This window comes from Coregonus lavaretus, assembly GCF_964263955.1.
Source record: "Coregonus lavaretus genome assembly, chromosome: 6".
NCBI lineage: Eukaryota > Metazoa > Chordata > Actinopteri > Salmoniformes > Salmonidae > Coregonus > Coregonus lavaretus.
The window spans coordinates 23,959,575-23,979,470 of NC_139993.1; the positions used below are offsets into that span (position 1 = coordinate 23,959,575).

At 42.0% G+C, this 19,896-nt stretch overlaps 1 protein-coding gene across 1 annotated transcript in view; it reads left to right on the forward strand.

Annotated features, from left to right (window-relative positions):
* Positions 1-19,896, forward strand: part of pex5la (peroxisomal biogenesis factor 5-like a) — a gene marked incomplete at both ends in the record, with an annotated part of 291,726 nt that overhangs the window by 65,271 nt on the left and 206,559 nt on the right. The window lies entirely within an intron of this gene.

The window sequence follows — 19,896 nt, forward strand, 5'->3', positions numbered from 1 at the left end:
ACATTCCCAGTGGGTCAGAAGTTTACATACACTCAAGTAGTATTTGGTAGCATTGCCTTTAAATTGTTTAACTTGGGTCAAACATTTCGGGTAGCCTTCCACAAGCTTCCCACAATGAGTTGGGTGAAATTTGGCCCATTCCTCCTGACAGAGCTGGTGTAACTGAGTCAGGTTTGTAGGCCTCCTTGCTCGCACACGCTTTTTCAGTTCTGCCCACACATTTTCTATAGGATTGAGGTCAGGACTTTGTGATGGCCACTCCAATACCTTGACTTTGTTGTCCTTAAGCCATTTTGCCACAACTTTGGAAGTATGCTTGGGGTCATTGTCCATTTGGAAGACCCATTTGCGACCAAGTTTAACTTCCTGACTGATGTCTTGAGATGTTGCTTCAATATATCCACATAATTTTCCTTCCTCATGGTGCCATCTATTTTGTGAAGTGCACCAGTCCCTCCTGCAGCAAAACACCCCCACAGCATGATGTTGCCACCCCCGTGCTTCACGGAACGGATGGTGTTCTTCGGCTTGCAAGTGACCCCCTTTTTCCTCCAAACATAACGATGGTCATTATGGACAATCAGCTCTATTTTTGTTTCATCAGACCAGAGGACATTTCTCCAAAAAGTACGATCTTTGTCCTCATGTGCAGTTGCAAACCGTAGTTTGGGTTATGTATGGTGGTTTTGGAGCAGTGGCTTCTTCCTTGCTGAGCGGCCTTTCAGGTTATGTTGATATAGGACTCGTTTTACTGTGGATATAGATACTTTTGTACCTGTTTCCTCCAGCATCTTCACAAGGTCCTTTGCTGTTGTTCCGGGATTGATTTGCACTTTTCGCATTAAAGTACGTTCATCTCTAGGTGACAGAACGCTTCTCCTTCCTGAGCGGTATGACGGCTGCGTGGTCCCATGGTGTTTATACTTGCGTACTATTGTTTGTACAGATGAATGTGGTACCTTCAGGTGTTTGGAAATTGCTCCCAATGATGAACCAGACTTGTGGAGGTCTACAATTTTTTCTCTGAGGTCTTGGCTGATTTCTTTTGATTTTCCCATGATGTCGTGCAAATAGGCACTGAGTTTGAAGGTAGGCCTTGAAATACATCCACAGGTACACCTCCAATTGACTCAAATGATGTCAATTCGCCTATAAGAAGTTTGTAAAGCCATGACATCATTTTCTGGAATTTTCAAAGCTGTTTAAAGGCACAGTCAACTTAGTGTATGTAAACTTCTGACCCACTGGAATTGTGATACAGTGAATTATAAGTGAAATAATCTGTCTGTAAACAATTGTTGGAAAAACTACTTGCGTCATGCACAAAGTAGATGTCCTAACCGACTTGCCAAAGCTATAGTTTGTTAACAAGACATTTTTGGAGTGGTTGAAAAACGAGTTCTAATGACTCCCACCTAAGTGTATGTAAACTTCTGACTTCAACTGTATATGTGTTGACAAGGTATCTCAGCAGAAATAAACACAGCTTGTTTCCAAAGCTAAGCAGGGAACGTAAAGGTAGGCAACTGGATGGTAGACTCATTCTCACTGAAGTACATTCCCCTCATATACCAGTAGGAGTCACTGTTCCAGCAGGAATTGTTGCACTGCAGCTTCAGATTTTATTTCAATATAGGAATCTCTTTATTTACGTTGATGCCATGACGTTGAAACAATGACGTTGATTCAAACAGCATTTTACTACATTGAAATTAGGTCTAATAAAATATCAAATAAAATATGAAATTCAACATAATTTCAACAACCCAATATAACTCCTTGGTCTTTCAACCACAAATTACCTTCAGAAAGTATTCACACCCCTTTGATTTTTCCACATTTTGTTTTGTGTTACAACCTGAAATTAAAATAGATTAAATTGAGATGTTTTGTCACTGGCCTAGACACAGTACCCCATAATGTTAAAGTGGAATTATGTTTTTCTAAATGTTTACAAATTAATTATAAATGAAAAGCTGAAATGTCTTCAGTCAATAAGTATTCAACCCCTTTGTTATGGCAAGCCTAAATAAGTTCAGGAGTAAGAATTTGCTTAACAAGTCACATAATACATTGCATGAACTCGCTCTGTGTGCAATAGTTTTTAACATGATTTTTGAATGACTACCTCATCTCTGTACACCACACATACAATTATCTGTAAGGTCCCTCAGTCGAGCAGTGAATTTCAAACACAGATTTAACAACAAAGACCAAGGAGGTTTTCCAATGCCTTGCAAAGAAGGGCACCTATTGGTAGATGGGTAAAAATAAAAAAAGCACACATTGAATATCCCTTTGAGCATGGTGAAGTTATTAATTACACTTTGGATGGTGTATCAATACACCCAGTCACAAGATACAGGCGTCCTTTCTAACTCAGTTGCCGGAGAGAAAGGAAACCGCTCAGAGATTTCACCATGATACCAATGGTGACTTTAAAACAGTTACAGTTTAATGGCAGTGATAGGAGAAAACTGAGGATGGATCAATTCCACAATTGACAGTGAAAAGAAGGACGCCTGTACAGAATAAACATATTCCAAAACATGCATCCTGTTTGCAACAAGGCGCTAAAGTAATACTGCTAAAAATCTGGCAAAGCAATTCACTTTTGGTTCTGAATACAATGTGTTATGTTTGAGGGAAATCCAACACATCACAGAGTACCAATCTCCATATTTTCAAGCATAGTGGTGGTTGCAGCCTGTTATGGGTATGCTTGTAATCGTTAAGGACTGGGGAGTTTTTCAGGATAAAAAATAAATGGAATGGTGCTAAGCACAGGAAAAGCTGGTTAAGTCTGCTTTGCACCAGACACTGGGAGATGAATTCACCTTTCAGCAGGACAATAACCTAAAATACAATGCCAAATCTACGCTGGAGTTGCTTACCAAGAACACAGTGAATGTTCCTGAGTGGCCGATTTACAGCTTGGACTTAAATATACTTGAAGATCTATGGCAATGGTTGTCTAGCAATGATCTCCAACCAATTTGACAGAGCTTGAAACATTTTGAAAAGAATAATGGGCAAATGTTGCATAATCCAGGTGTGGAAAGCTCTTAGAGACTTACCCAGAAAGACTCAACTATAATTGCTGCCAAAGTATTGACTCAGAGGTGTGAATACTGCAAATGAGATATTTCTGTATTTCATTTTCAAATAAATTGCTAAAATTTGTTAACACATGTTTTCACTTTGTCTTTATGGGGTATTGTGTGTAAATCAACCTAATCAATTTTTTATTCAAGCTGTAACACAACAAAATGTGGAATATAGGATGAAAGACAAATCGAATAGTGAGAATATGTGAAAATGTAACGTGGATCTGATGTTGCATCTGATGTTCATGTATTTACAACACCACATGACATGAATTGTGTTGCTATTTCCAAGTAGATTCTATGTAAGATTTTGAACCATGCTACCTGGAATTTTCAATGCAATTTCAACGTATACATAGTTTTGATGATTACGTTGAAATTAGATTGATGTATCAACCTGTTAATCAGGTTAAGTCATTGTATTTAAGTTGAAGTTTTACCCTAATTTCAATGTTTGCAACGCTGGTTGAAATGATTTGAAAATGGTACTGGTTGATGGCTTTATGCAAATTCAAATGGGTTTCAAACATAGATTCAACTTCACAATACATTGACAAATTACGTTGAAACAACATTGATTCAACCAGTTTGTGCCCAGTGGGTCTGCTTCAGTTTGCTGCCATATGACTGGTTTCACATTTGTCTCCAACGATCATAAGGTAAATTATATCTAAAACAATAGTCATTTATATTTACAATCCCCTTCTCCAAACAGATTACTAATTTACCTAGCTCTTATCAATAGCTCTTATCAATTTGTAAATTACAGTGCATGGAGTATAGTGTTATTTCTATTGGGAACAAAATAAATTAGATGTTTTTCCACTTGGAACGGACAGGTTGCTCGACCTTATTCATTGTTTCCTTGCGCATAAAGGTGGTGGCATTATGATGTAATTAAGTCAACGTCTGTTGAAACATCTCCGCCACACCTCCATTTCTTTGATCTCCATCCCAAACTCGTACCTTGCTGGCACTGGCTTTTCTCCATGCGTAAGTTCAACATCAGGATACGCATAGAGTTACAAGAGCATAAAAAGGGAATAAAGTTCCATTTACTCACGAGTAACTCGTGTCTGAATTCCTCCCTATGTGCCATACAGTGACCCCATTTCACGAGTGATACCGAAACGGCTAATTGTGACCTCCTAGTGTTGACACGGAGCCCCGCCGATCCAACACGACTGGTTTGCCGATGAAATCATCTGATGTGGTTTCAACAGGCTTCCCGTTACGACGTCGACCACGAAGATCCATCTGCTAGCCCCGGGCCACTAGCACACGCAAGCCGGGCCTCTTGCTCGCCAGTGCTGTAGCAGCCCCCGAACTACCTCCGAACTCTCCTATTGCTGTTCACCGGACCTTATGATAACTCAGCTATACAGCTGATGCCTGCTGGACTGTTCCTTTATACGGCACCGCATCCTGTTTATGTTTAGCCTCAGCCAAAACTTTGTCGCCATTACCAGCTGTTGTCTTAGCTCTCTCAAATTAACACCTGTGATTGCTTTATGCCTCTCTCCCATGTCAATATGCCTTGCTTATTGCTGTTTCGGTTATTTCTTATTGTACTATTTCACTGTAGAGCCCCCAGCCCAGCTCAACCTGCCTTAGACAGCTCCTTTGTCCCACCCCCCATATACGCAGAGACCGACTCAATCGGTGCATCCAGTGATGCTATCTCTTTCATCGTTACCCAACGCTTAGGTTTACCTCCACTGTACTCATATCCTTCCATATCCTTTTCTGTACATAATGCCCTGAATCTATTCTACAACGCCCGGAAATCTGCCCCTTTTTTTCTCTGTACCCAACGCACTAGAAGACCAGTTCTTAAAGCCTTTAGCCATATCCTTATTCTACTCCTCCTCTGTTTCTCTGGTGATGTAGAGGTTAACCCAGGCCCTGTAGCCCCCAGTATCACTCCTACTCCCCAGGCGTTATCATTTGTTGACTTCTGTAACCGTAAAAGCCTTGGTTTCTTGCACGTTAACATCCGAAGCCTCCTCCCTAAGTTTGAGTTATTCACTGCGTTAGCACACTCAGACAACCCTGATGTTCTAGTAGTGTCTGAATCCTGGCTTAGGAAGTCCACCAAAAATTCAGAAATGTCCATCCCCAACTACAACATTTCCCGTCTCGATAGAACTGCCAAAGGGGGAGGGGTTGCAATCTACTGTAGAGAGAGCCTGCAGAGCTCTATCATACTATCCAGGTATGTGCCCAAACAGTTTGAGCTTCTACTAAATCCACCTTTCCAGAAATAAGTCTCTCACTGTTGCCGCTTGCTACAGACCCCCCTCAGCCCCGAGCTGTACCCTGGACACCATATGTGAACTGATTGCCCCCCATCTATCCTCAGAGTTTGTACTGCTTGGTGACCTAAACTGGGATATGCTTAACACCCTGGCCAACCTACAATCTAAACTAGATGCCTTCAATCTCACACAAATTATCAACGAACCTACCAGGTACAACCCAAAATCTGTAAACATGGGCACCCTCATAGATATCATCCTGAAAAATGTACCCTCTAAATACACCTCCGCTGTCTTCAACCAGGATCTCAGCGATCACTGCCTTATTGCCTGCGTCCGTAATGGGTCCGCGGTCAAACGACCACCCTCATCACTGTCAAACGCTCCCTAAAACACTTTAGCGAGCAGGCCTTTCTAATTGACCTGGCCCGGGTATCCTGAATGGATACTGACCTTTCCATCAGTAGAGGATGCCTGGTTGTTCTTTAAAAGTGCTTTCCTCTCAATCTTAAATAAGCATGCCCCATTCAAAAAATTCAGAACTAAGAACAGATATAGCCCCTGGTTCTCCTCAGACTTGACTGCCCTTGACCAGCACAAAAACATCCTGTGGCGTACTGCATTAGCATCGAACAGCCCCCGTGATATGCAACTTTTCAGGGAAGTCAGTAACCAATATACACAATCAGTTAGGAAAGCAAAGGCTAGCTTCTTCAAACAGAAATTTGCATCCTGTAGCACTAACTCCAAAAAGTTTGGGACACTGTAAAGTCCATGGAAAATAAGACCACCTCCTCCCAACTGCCCACTGCACTGAGGCTAGGAAACACTGTCACCACCGATAAATCTACAATAATCGAGAATTTCAACAAGCATTTTGCTACGGCTGGCCATGCTTTCCACCTGGCTACCACTTCCCCGGCCACCAGCTCTGCACCCTCCGCTGCAACTTGCCCATGCCCCCCCCGCTTCTCCTTTACACAAATTCAGACAGCTGATGTTCTGAAAGAGCTGAAAAATCTGGAAAATCTACAAATCAGCTGGGCTAGACAATCTGGACCCTTTCTTTCTAAAATTAGCTACCGAAATTTTCGCAACCCCTATTACTAGCCTGTTCAACCTCTCTTTCAGAATGTCTGAGATCCCCAGAGATTGGAAAGCTGCCGCGGTCATCCCCCTCTTCAAAGGGGGTGACACTCTAGATCCAAACTGTTACAGACCTATTTCCATCCTGCCCTGCCTTTCGAAAGTTTTTGAAATTCAAGTTAACAAACAGATCACCGACCATTTTGAATCCCACCGTACCTTCTCCGCTATGCAATCCGGTTTCCGAGCTGGTCATGGGTGCACCTCAGCCACGCTAAAGGTCCTAAACGATATCATAACCGCGATCGATAAAAGACAGTACTGCGCAGCCGTCTTCATCTACCTGGCCAAGGCTTTCGACTCTGTCAACCACCGCATTCTTATTGGCAGACTAAATAGCCTTGGTTTCTCAAATGACTGCCTCGCCTGGTTCACCAACTACTTCTCAGATAGAGTTCAATGTGTCAAATCGGAGGGCCTGTTGTCTGGACCTCTGGCAGTCTCTATGGGGGTGCCACAGGGTTCAATTCTCGGGCCGACTCTCTTCTCTGTGTATATCAATGATGTTGCTCTTGCTGCTGGTGACGCTCGGATCCACCTCTATGCAGACGACACCATTTTGTATACATCTGGCCCTTCATTGGACACTGTGTTAACAAACCTCCAAACGAGCTTCAACGCCATACAACACTCCTTCCGTAGCCACCAACTGCTCATAAACACTAGTAAAACGAAATGCATGCTCTTCAACTGAACGCTGCTTGCACCCGCCCACCCGACTAGAATCATTACTCTCGGTGGGTCTGACCTAGAGTATGTGGACAACTACAAATACCTAGGTGTCTGGTTAGACTGTAAACTCTCCTTCCAGACTCACATTAAGCATCTCCAATCAAAAGTTAGATCTAGAATCGGCTTCCTATTTCGCAAACAAAGCCTCCTTCACTCATGCTGCCAAACATGCCCTCGTAAAACTGACTATCCTACCGATCCTTGACTTCGGCGATGTAATTTACAAAATAGCCTCCAACACTCTACTCAGCAAATTGGATGTAGTCTATCACAGTGCCATCCATTCTGTCACCAAAGCCCCATATACTACCCACCATTGTGACCTGTACGCTCTTGTTGGCTGGCCCTCACTACATATTCGTCGCCAAACCCACTGGCTCCAGGTCATCTATAAATCACTGCTAGGCAAATCCCCATCTTATCTTAGCTCACTGGTCACCATAGCAACACCCACCCATAGTCTGCGCTCCAGCAGGTATATCTCACTGGTCATCCCCAAAGCCAACACCTCCTTTGGCCACCATTCCTTCCAGTTCTCTGCTGCCAATGACTGGAATGAACTGCAAAAATCTCTGAAGCTGGAGACTCTAATCTCCCTCACTAACTTTAAGCGTCAGTTGTCAGAGCAGCTTACCGATCACTGCACCTGTACACAGCCCATCTGTAATTAGCCCATCCAACTACCTCATCCCCATATTGTTATTTATTTTGCTAATTTGCACACCAGTATCTCTATTTGCACATCATGTTTTGCACATCTATCATTCCAGTGTTAATATGAAATTGTAACTATTTTGCACTATGGCCTATTTATTGCCTTACCTCCATAATTTACCACATTCGCACACACTGTATATACAGTGGGGAGAATAAGTATTTGATACACTGCCGATTTTGCAGGTTTTCCTACTTACAAAGCATGTTGAGGTCTGTAATTTTTATCATAGGTACACTTCAACTGTGAGAGACGGAATCTAAAACAAAAATCCAGAAAATCACATTGTATGATTTTTAAGTAATTAATTAGCATTTTATTGCATGACATAAGTATTTGATACATCAGAAAAGCAGAACTTAATATTTGGTACAGAAACCTTTGTTTGCAATTACAGAGATCATACGTTTCCTGTAGGTCTTGACCAGGTTTGCACACACTGCAGCAGGGATTTTGGCCCACTCCTCCATACAGACCTTCTCCAGATCCTTCAGGTTTCGGGGCTGTCGCTGGGCAATACGGACTTTCAGCTCCCTCCAAAGATTTTCTATTGGGTTCAGGTCTGGAGACTGGCTAGGCCACTCCAGGACCTTGAGATGCTTCTTACGGAGCCACTCCTTAGTTGCCCTGGCTGTGTGTTTCGGGTCGTTGTCATGCTGGAAGACCCAGCCACGACCCATCTTCAATGCTCTTACTGAGGGAAGGAGGTTGTTGGCCAAGATCTCGCGATACATGGCCCCATCCATCCTCCCCTCAATACGGTGCAGTCGTCCTGTCCCCTTTGCAGAAAAGCATCCCCAAAGAATGATGTTTCCACCTCCATGCTTCACGGTTGGGATGGTGTTCTTGGGGTTGTACTCATCCTTCTTCTTCCTCCAAACACGGCGAGTGGAGTTTAGACCAAAAAGCTCTATTTTTGTCTCATCAGACCACATGACCTTCTCCCATTCCTCCTCTGGATCATCCAGATGGTCATTGGCAAACTTCAGATGGGCCTGGACATGCGCTGGCTTGAGCAGGGGGACCTTGCGTGCGCTGCAGGATTTTAATCCATGACGGCGTAGTGTGTTACTAATGGTTTTCTTTGAGACTGTGGTCCCAGCTCTCTTCAGGTCATTGACCAGGTCCTGCCGTGTAGTTCTGGGCTGATCCCTCACCTTCCTCATGATCTTTGATGCCCCACGAGGTGAAATCTTGCATGGAGCCCCAGACCGAGGGTGATTGACCGTCATCTTGAACTTCTTCCATTTTCTAATAATTGCGCCAACAGTTGTTGCCTTCTCACCAAGCTGCTTGCCTATTGTCCTGTAGCCCATCCCAGCCTTGTTCAGGTCTACACTTTTATCCCTGATGTCCTTAACACGGCTCTCTGGTCTTGGCCATTGTGGAGAGGTTGGAGTCTGTTTGATTGAGTGTGTGGACAGGTGTCTTTTATACAGGTAACGAGTTCAAACAGGTGCAGTTAATACAGGTAATGAGTGGAGAACAGGAGGGCTTCTTAAAGAAAAACTAACAGGTCTGTGAGAGCCGGAATTCTTACTGGTTGGTAGGTGATCAAATACTTATGTCATGCAATAAAATGCTAATTAATTACTTAAAAATCATACAATGTGATTTTTTGGATTTTTGTTTTAGATTCCGTCTCTCACAGTTGAAGTGTACCTATGATAAAAATTACAGACCTCTACATGCTTTGTAAGTAGGAAAACCTGCAAGATCGGCAGTGTATCAAATACTTGTTCTCCCCACTGTATATTTTCTGTTGTATTTTTGACTTATGTTTTGTTTACCCCATATGTAACTCTGTGTTGTTGTTTTTATCGCACTGCTTTGCTTTATCTTGGCCAGGTCGCAGTTGTAAATGAGAACTTGTTCTCAACTGGCTTACCTGGTTAAATAAAGGTGAAAAAAAAATAATAAAAAATAAATGTAAGTGTGCGAGACAGTGTCGAAGGCATGACTTTGTTGTCTACATTTCCAAATCCATTTCGTACACCGGCTTTCATATGAGTGATGTGACAATTATAAAGATGTTACGATATTGCGAAATAGAAATGTCAGTCATCCCCCAATCTTCCGTATAAGAGAGTTGAGTATGCAGACAAATAATTGTTATTTAACATAATTTGTCCATAGGGGAGGATATGAATACTAGACTCTTAGTGTCAACATTCGAGAAGTGTGTTGTATCGAAGTGACAGGACAAGCATGTTTGTTTGACATTTTAATCACTAGTTGATCCATATCTCCCACCATACATATCCTATAGGCTACCTCAAGCCAGGCTCTTCAGCAAGTATGTGCTGTATCTCAAGTCTGTACCACATCACTTTACAATGGAGTGTCAATATATGCAATTATGACTGGAAATAGAAAAGTAATATACATAACTCAGACTGCTCGATGACTGCATTAAAAACCTCAGCAAATCCTCTTGTTGAATTTGCCAAATCGCATTCCAGTTAATTAAGTGTTCATCTGCCAGAAAATATCTCCAGTGAGTAACCTGCCAAGCATTTACTTCTAGAGCCTTCCGCACTGAACACAAGAAGCTATATTTCAAACTTATGTAGACACTTGTGAAGGAAGTTTCGATAGTTATTTTGGAAGTGTGTTAGGGCCAGGGGATACACTGTCCTCTGACATCAATACTCATTAGTAAAACACAAGAACTGGCTTAGGACACTGATTGTCCCAGGAGGAGCTACAGTGAGGGAAAAAAGTATTCGATCCCCTGCTGATTTTGTACGTTTGCCCACTGACAAAGAAATGATCACTCTATAATTTTAATGGTTGGTTTATTTGAACAATGAGAGACAGAATAACAACGAAAAAATCCAGAAAAACGCATGTCAAAAATTGTATACATTGATTTGCATTTTAATGAGGGAAGTAAGTATTTGACCCCCTCTCAATCAGAAAGATTTCTGTCTCCCAGGTGTCTTTTATACAGGTAACGAGCTGAGATTAGGAGCACACTCTCAAAGGGAGTGCTCCTAATCTCAGTTTGTTACCTGTATAAAAGACACCTGTCCACAGAAGCAATCAATCAATCAGATTCCAAACTCTCCACCATGGCCAAGACCAAAGCGCTCTCCAAGGATGTCAGGGACAATATTGTAGACCTACACAAGGCTGGAATCGGCTACAAGACCATCGCCAAGCAGCTTGGTGAGAAGGTGACAACAGTTGGTGCGATTATTCGCAAATGGAAGAAACACAAAAGCGCTGTCAATATCCCTCGGCCTGGGGCTCCATGCAAGATCTCAACTCGTGGAGTTGCAATGATCATGAGAACGGTGAGGAATCAGCCCAGAACTACACGGGAGGATCTTGTCAATAATCTCAAGGCAGCTGGGACCATAGTCACCAAGAAAACAATTGGTAACACACTACGCCGTGAAGGACTGAAATCCTGCAGCGCCCGCAAGGTCCCCCTGCTCAAGAAAGCACATATACAGGTCCGTCTGAAGTTTGCCAATGAACATCTGAATGATTCAGAGGAGAACTGTGTGAAAGTGTTGTGGTCAGATGAGACCAAAATCAAGCTCTTTGGCATCAACTCAACTCGCCATGTTTGGAGGAGGAGGAATGCTGCCTATGACCCCAAGAACACCATCCCCACCGTCAAACATGGAGGTGGAAACATTATGCTTTGGGGGTGTTTTTCTGCTAAGAGGACAGGACAACTTCACCGCATCAAAGGGACGATGGACGGGGCCATGTACCGTCAAATCTTGGGTGAGAACCTCCTTCCCTCAGCCAGGGCATTGAAAATGGGTCGTGGATGGGTATTCCAGCATGACAATGACCCAAAACACACAGCCAAGGCAACAAAGGAGTGTCTCAAGAAAAAGCACATTAAGATCCTGGAGTGGCCTAGCCAGTCTCCAGAACTTAATCCCATAGAAAATCTGTGGAGGGAGCTGAAGGTTCGAGTTGCCAAAGGTCAGCCTCGAAACCTTAATGACTTGGAGAAGATCTGCAAAGAGGAGTGGGACAAAATCCCTCCTGAGACGTGTGCAAACCTGGTGGCCAACTACAAGAAACGTCTGACCTCTGTGATTGCCAACAAGGGTTTTGCCACCAAGTACTAAGTCATGTTTTGCAGAGGGGTCAAATACTTATTTCCCTCATTAAAATGCAAATCAATTTATAACATTTTTTACATGTGTTTTTCTGGATTATTTTGTTGTTATTCTGTCTCTCACTGTTCAAATAAACCTACCATTAAAATTATAGACTGATCATGTCTTTGTCAGTGGGCAAACGTACAAAATCAGCAGGGGATCAAATACTTTTTTGAAATTGTACTGAATACACGGTTGTCAAAATTGACATACTTTTCACATGTCCTGTGTGAATGTTTCATGAACCGAGGACTGTGTTTCATGTTCATGTTTCAAGGCAGCTCCACTGGAAGTCCCTTACTGGGTCATGTGTGTTGTATCATGTTCTCTTGGGTTGTTGTACAGTAGTATACAGTAACAGCTGTTTACCACTTCTGGAGCGCTACAGGCTTCGCATGAATTTGATTTAAACAAATTAATTTATTTTGATTTAAATGTTAATTAATTGAATAGGCTACTTGCCACGGTTTGACATCACACATCTATTGCAAGGTGATTTTGGATAATGTGCTTTTCACATGTATTCAGTTCAAAAGACTCGAGACTATAAAAGAAAAAAGAAATATAGATAGATGTCCCATTATTTTGTGAACAAAGCCCAAGAAAGCTGAATCCAAGCTGAATCCACGTAATCCTTCAAATCCCTAAATACAGGGGCTTTTCGTGACCGTCTGCAAAATGCATTTCAGCAGTGGGGGAGGATGCTAAGGGTGCAGAGTAGAACTATGTCAGCTCTTCTGATTTTTTTTCAAGCTTTTTTTCGGATTTGCTTGGATGTTTTCCCTTCCAAACAGCAGGAGCTCTGCTGTGCCTCAGATAGAATGCCTCTTGATGCACCCTGATGAAATGTTCAATTGTGGGCCCTGCAGAATTGTCTGGTACACCAACAACTTCAATTAAGATCATAGTGGTCCTTGGTCCCTTTGTTTCACCTCAGAGCTTTTTCTTTAGTATTGCCTGTGCTGTTGTTGTGAAAGTATACCTCTGCTACCCGTAAAGAGGGGGATCAAAGTCATCTCTCAAAGCTAAGAAGACATTAGTGCACAGGGCTTCCCAGTATTCACTGTTCTCAAAAAGTCCACTACCACCATGGTAGCAATACAAATAAAATGTTTGAGCAAATTACTTTTTAACCCCACAATGGTCAGAATCATTTGATTCAGATTTCAAAACTTACTTTACAAAGAACAGTGATTCTGCAGTTAGGGACAGGTTTGCAACAAATATTCCTTGTGGCATCTTCTTCTGTGTATTAGCTTTGCATGCTAAAGCATGGTCTAATTGCCTTAAAGAAAGATGAGGCACTCTCCCTGCCAACAAAGTAAAATATCTGTCAATATGCCCTTGAGCAAGGCACTTAACCCTAATTTGCTCCAGGTGTGCCGTACTACAATGGTTGACACTGTAAAACAACACATTTCACTGCACCTAGTGTATGTGACAATAAACTTTTTTTTTTTTTTTTTTACTGACTTGATAACTGAGTTATTGTCTGAAAGTTATACCCCTGCAATTATAACTCATCATGATTAAGATTTTAAATTCCGACTTTATTTTGTCATTACTACTTCATATGATTGATGGAGAGCAGAACTTCTGAGGACAAACACTGATGGCAATTGACAGATTTTTTTGTTGTTGTTCTTAATGGCAATGTGCTTACTACGTATATATAATCTTTATACAAGTATTCAATTAATTCATCATAGTTAACACTGTGGATGAACGTTTATTCAAAGAGTTCGAAGAGGTCGCAAAATGGCTTAAATCATTAATACTAATTACTTTAGGCAGTGTTTTTGCCGTTAGCCTGCACTGCATTGTAAATAGTTTATACTGCCGGGGAGACACTGTGATTGGTTGGCCATAAATTGATGAGCTATTAATTTTCTTGCCAGGCTGATAGCAAAAATAATCTTGGAACCAAAAAGCGGGGCCAAAAACTGTAAAAGCTTGACCTTGTCCTAATATTAGTGACATGGATCAACTTAAAGGGGCCATGGCAGACGTCCAGGAGGCAGGATTATCCTCTGGATTGGCTCGTAGGGGAGGATGCTACCATTGTCTGTGTGATGTTACCCTTTTTTGGAAACCTTTGCTGTAATTCAATGATGAACAGCCTTTAGAAGGTCAAGACTGGCACTTTGTTATCAGTGACTCGTCCTGAATTTGCTATTCAGATCAGAAGCTCTGCCATTTTGGAGTATGGCCCTACGGTACATAATACTGCCTTACGACACTAATCAAATCAAAATCAAATGACATTGTATTTGTCACATGCGCCGAATACAACTAGTGTAAACTTTACTTTGAAATGCTTACTTACGAGCCCTTTCCCAACAATGCAGTTAAAAAGTAAGAAAATTAACAAATAGATACAAATAAAATAGTAACACTAAAATAACACAATAAAATAACTAACTTTGATTCTTCCTGTCAATTCATGTCAGTGGATGCAGTGTGATCAATCTCTTTTATTTCTTCATGTTAACAACCCTTCACTTTGACAGAATGAGGGACACCATCATAGCAGAGAGCAGACAGTGGCTCTGTGCAAACTCAGCCCTTATACAGTAAGTAGTACAGTGTCTAGGTACTATACTATCCCTGAGCTTGCTGCTTGGGAGTAGAGAGTATAATAACCTGGCAGGGACTGTCTAGCATCGTGATGTCCTTGCTCTGACTCCCATTTAGGGCATTTGCTCAGCTGTCCCGCCAATCTGCAGCAGCCTCTAGCCTACAGGGACACATTTCTCAAACTTCCCCAGCCATTATGTGGCATTATGGTCCTTTACCCACTGAGAAAGTTTCACTTCACTGTTGTTTCCACTCTACGGTTGCAGGTCATCTCCATAGTGATATTTGGCAGTGCAGCAGTGGAATTATAGGGATTTGGCGCAAAGGGAGTATAATACTTTCCCTGAATGCGACACGGGCAGGGGATCAGTTAAATCCTGCTGTTTCGTCAAAGCCTTGAGCTTTGTCTATGGACCCAAGACAGGCCACAGAGGTTGGCTTTTACTGTAAGAATCCAACCAGTCAGATTACAAAACAGCACATATACCCTTGAGACAAGCTATAGCGAGCCTATACGGTCCCCATTAAAAACATATCTAAGAAACGTTGTCCTCTGCTGCTTACAAATTCATTTATCTTTGCTTGCTTCCAGCAAATAAAATCCATTGTTTCATCAAGGGAGAGCTGGACAACACTTCAAACACATTTAAGCAGAACTGGTGGGGATCCATTTCATAAGCTCATCCTCAATATCTCTCAGACACCAAGCGTCTTTCCCCCATCTGTTTTCGTAGTGATCCCGCTGACATTTGATCCTCCAAGGATGATCCTCAATGACATTCTATCCCCCCTCGCGTTACATACACTCTGTTCAGCGTGGCCTCAAGTCGTTAAGAGCTGTATGTGTACACAAATAACCATTGCAGCAGGGTGGCTTTTAGCAAATCACCTCAAAAGCCTTTTTGTTGACTGAGGGATTTAAACACAGCACCAAAGCTTAAATCCATACAGACTTTCCCGTCCCAGCAGTATGGAAAAGTATTCCTGTTGGGCAAACAGTTATACACAGCTTACTGGTTAAATACTCATCACTAAGCACTCAGCTGCTTCCAGAAATGGAGTAGGGCTTAGAATTGACTGTACATTAACAGAATAACTGGAAATCAAAGAACTTATAGAGGATTGTGGATCAGATACAGTACCCAGACCAGGGATGAGTGAAAATGCTGCAATCGCATCATCACCTTTAGGTGTGCCTTTCACATACACTACGATTCAAAAGTTTGGGGTCACTTAGAAATGTCCTTGTTTTCGAAAGAAAAGCTTCTTTTTTTTTGTCCATTAAAATAACATCAAATTGATCAGAAATACAGTGTAGACATTGTTAATGTTGTAAATGGCTATTGTAGCTGGAAACGGCTGATTTTTAATTGAATATCTACATAGGCGTACAGAGGCCCATTATCAGCAACCATCAGTCCTGTGTTCCAATGGCACGTTGTGTTTGCTAATCCAAGTTTATCATTTTAAAAGGCTAATTGATCATTAGAAAACCCTTTTGCAATTATGTTAGCACAGCTGAAAACTGTTGTGCTGATTAAAAAAGCAATAAAACTGGCCTTCTTGAGACTAGTTGAGTATCTGGAGCATCAGCAATTGTGGGTTCGATTATAGGCTCAAAATTGCCAGAAACAAATTACTTTCTTCTGAAACTTGTCAGTCTATTCTTGTTCTGAGAAATGAAGGCTATTCCATGCGAGAAATTGCCAAGAAACTGAAGATCTCGTACAACGCTGTGTACTACTCCCTTCACAGAACAGCGCAAACTGGCTCTAACCAGAATAGAAAGAGGAGTGGGAGGCCCCGGTGCACAACTGAGCAAGAGGACAAATACATTAGAGTGTCTAGTTTGAGAAACAGACGCCTCACAGGTCCTCAACTAGCAGCTTCATTAAATAGTACCCGCAAAACACCAGTCTCAACGTCAACAGTGAAGAGGCGACTCCAGGATGCTGAACTTCTAGGCAGAGTTGCAAAGAAAAAGCCATATCTCAGACTGGCCAAAGAAAATAAAAGATTAAGATTGGCAGTCTGAGATATGGCTTTTTCTTTGTTAATCCTTGTTATAACTCATAGTTTAACTATATGAATCCTGGTCCACATGAATCTATATATCTAGGTAAAGCACATTTATTTTCCTTTGTCCCCAGAAAGAGACTCTATGTTTTTCAGTTTTACGAAGCTTGTCGCCATGCAGAGCCCTGTTGAAGGAAAAACATAACTCGGAGAGAGTCATTTGGTTTATTTACTACTGCTTCTAGCATTTGTATTAATGTTTCCTAGTGTTGCGAAAGATGACATGAGATAGAGACAATTAAAACAGCCAATTCTATATGACTCAAACAGCTCTAATTAGTTCAGAAGCCTGAAGTGCACTCTAGCTTAGGAGGAAATTATTTCAAGATGAGCAAAAACCCTTGCATACTGTTACTGTCTATTTGGGGCATAATTCTGTGCACACTCCAGTAATTGCAATTAAATTGAGATAATTTAGCATGTAATCAAGTACAAAAGGCCCCACATTGCAATACACGAATGCTCTATTGCAGCTGAGACTTCAGTTCAGTACTTCGGTTCAGTTTGCTTCTATGATATCAAACGTGACTTTCGGCTGTTTGGTGCTGCTCTAAGTTCTATTTATTTTTATTGGTTCAGCAATGATTTAACATCAACTTTACAAACCACTTTGGCAGCCTGAGAAGGGACATAAGGCACTCTCAGAAGATGAGCAGTTGCACAGGGGGCAGTAATTTGTACTGGGCTTTATAACTGTCCAGTGGCAGAAGCCAGGTTGTAAGTCATGCTGGATCGGTATAAGGGTTTCATGGGCCAGAGACCTTGCATACATTAAAAAGTAGTCCCGTAAGATTCGTCAATGATGTGATGATAACCCCTAGAATTAATACATTTATAAATGCATTAATTTATGTTCTCTTGCAGTTATCACTTTTTATAAAGGAAATTAGTTCCTTTCATGAAACCCAAACTCAAGAGTAAACCATGTAGCTATGTCGTCATAAAGCCACCTCATGAGTAATTTCAGGCCGAATATGGCCTGATGTTAGCTATGAACCCAAGGTAGCGTTAATAGCAAGGAAGAGGGTCTATGAGTCTGGCACGCGAAACAAAAAGCTACTAGCCGAGCTCAGCTTGAACATTAGTGCTGTGAACACCACATGAAGGAAGCTGGTTATGGGCTTGAGTACCCTGAGTGTTCACTATGCTATAATAGGCTAACCCACAGCAGAGCTGATGGTCTGCAGGGACAGCTGAGCTCTACCGGGACAGCTCAAACATCAGAGTACTCCCCTAAGGGGTGGACAGACACAGAGCTTGTGGCATTGATGCTGTGTGTGAATGCGCAAATGCATGTGTGTGTGAGGAAGTGTGTCAACTCAAAACAGCTGAGCCCACGGCTGAGATACCCGGTTGCGACGGTTCCCATTTGGAGGGACTCTGGGGCTGGATCAGGTCCCCACTTGGCAGCTGAACTTTGTAGCTAAGCGGGGAAGTTCCCTTCTGCATCTGTCTCGGCTCCATAGGATTCATTAACTACGCCTTAACTATGCTCAGGACCAGGGTTCCGGCTCACGCCTTGCCACTCTCTCTCTTAACTAAACTGAGTCACAGTGCGCCAACAGGCGCAAAGGACAGGATATTTTCCTCCTACAAGTGTGGATATGTGTTCATCTCAGACCCGGGTAATTTTCGGTCTGCTGAGAGTCCTAGCCATTTCCATGAATCCAACAGATTGAGACGAGGGGCAGGAGGAGGAAGTCTGGAGATGCATCAAACAGCAGCTATGCATTGTTACTGTCGTGGAAATTCTTACACAGGGACACTCGAAGTCAATCTTAAATGAATCATCCTTTATTGTCAGTGCACTGGAGAGGTTCCAACAAACTCAATGCAGCATAGTACAAATGTCAATCAGGAGCTCTGCTGGGGCAGTCCCAGCAGTCGTCTTATATACGGCTATACACAGAAGTTATATTTGCATGATTTAGCATAATAAATTCATCATTACCGTTTTGTTTCATTCACGTGACCGACCAATACTGGTTCATAACATGTGACAGACCAATACCTCACGAGGCTTCGTCTCTCTAAGCTGAGACCTTGAAACTGAGATATCTTACGTTCTCAAAACAAGGTCTGGGCATACTGCCAAATTGCAGCTACTGATTTGTTCAGTCAGTCACTTGCACGAACACAGAGCATGAACACAGAAATTGGTTTATAGAAAAGCACATGTATAGAACATAGAAATGTATAGAATAGAAAAGCACCAACATTAACATTTTCATCACATTTCTTATGGGGACAGTATGCAATGTGGCCAGACGTGGCTATAGGTCCATAATTCCCACAGTAAATTAGGGAATAGGGAAAGTTGTTGTTGTTATGTTGTGAAGGCGGACACTTTTTGCAGAGAACGTAACGCATGAGTGATGTCTTTATCTGAAATATATGCTGATGTTAGATAAGCAAAGCTCCATTGTGGATGAAAGAACAAGCAGTTATTTGTTTTGATGGAATTGTTATTGCCTTGATGGAATCCTATTACCTTACGGTTTTGTAAATAAGCGTTTTCCACAAGCTGTAAATGTAATTTTTTGTGTATTATATACACTGAACAAAAATATAAACGCAACATGTAAAGTGTTGGTCCCATGTTTCATGAGCTGAAATAAAAGATCCCAGAAATGTTCCATACGCACAAAAAGCTTATTTCCTCAAGTTTTGTGCACAAATTTGTATTTCATCCCTGTTAGTGAGCATTTTTAATTTTTCTGATTAAACAGCATGATCATTACACAGGTGCACCTTGTGCTGGGGACAATAAAATACCACTCTAAAATGTGCAGTTTTGTCACACAACACAATGCCACAAGTTTTCAGGCATCGTGCATTTGGCATGCTGACTGCTGGAATGTCCAACAGAGCTGTTGCCAGAGAATTGAATGTTAATTTCTCAACCATAAGCCGCCTGCAACATCGTTTTAGAGAATTTGGCAATACGTGTGGGTGAGCGGTTTGCTGATGTCAACCTTATGAACAGAGTGCCCCATGGTGGCATGGGGTTATAGTATGGGCAGGAATAAGCTAGGGACAACGAACACAATTGCATTTTATCACTGGCAATTTCAATGCACAGAGATACCGTGACGAGATCCTGAGGCCCATTGTCGTGCCATTCATCCGCCGCCATCACCTCATGTTTCAGCATG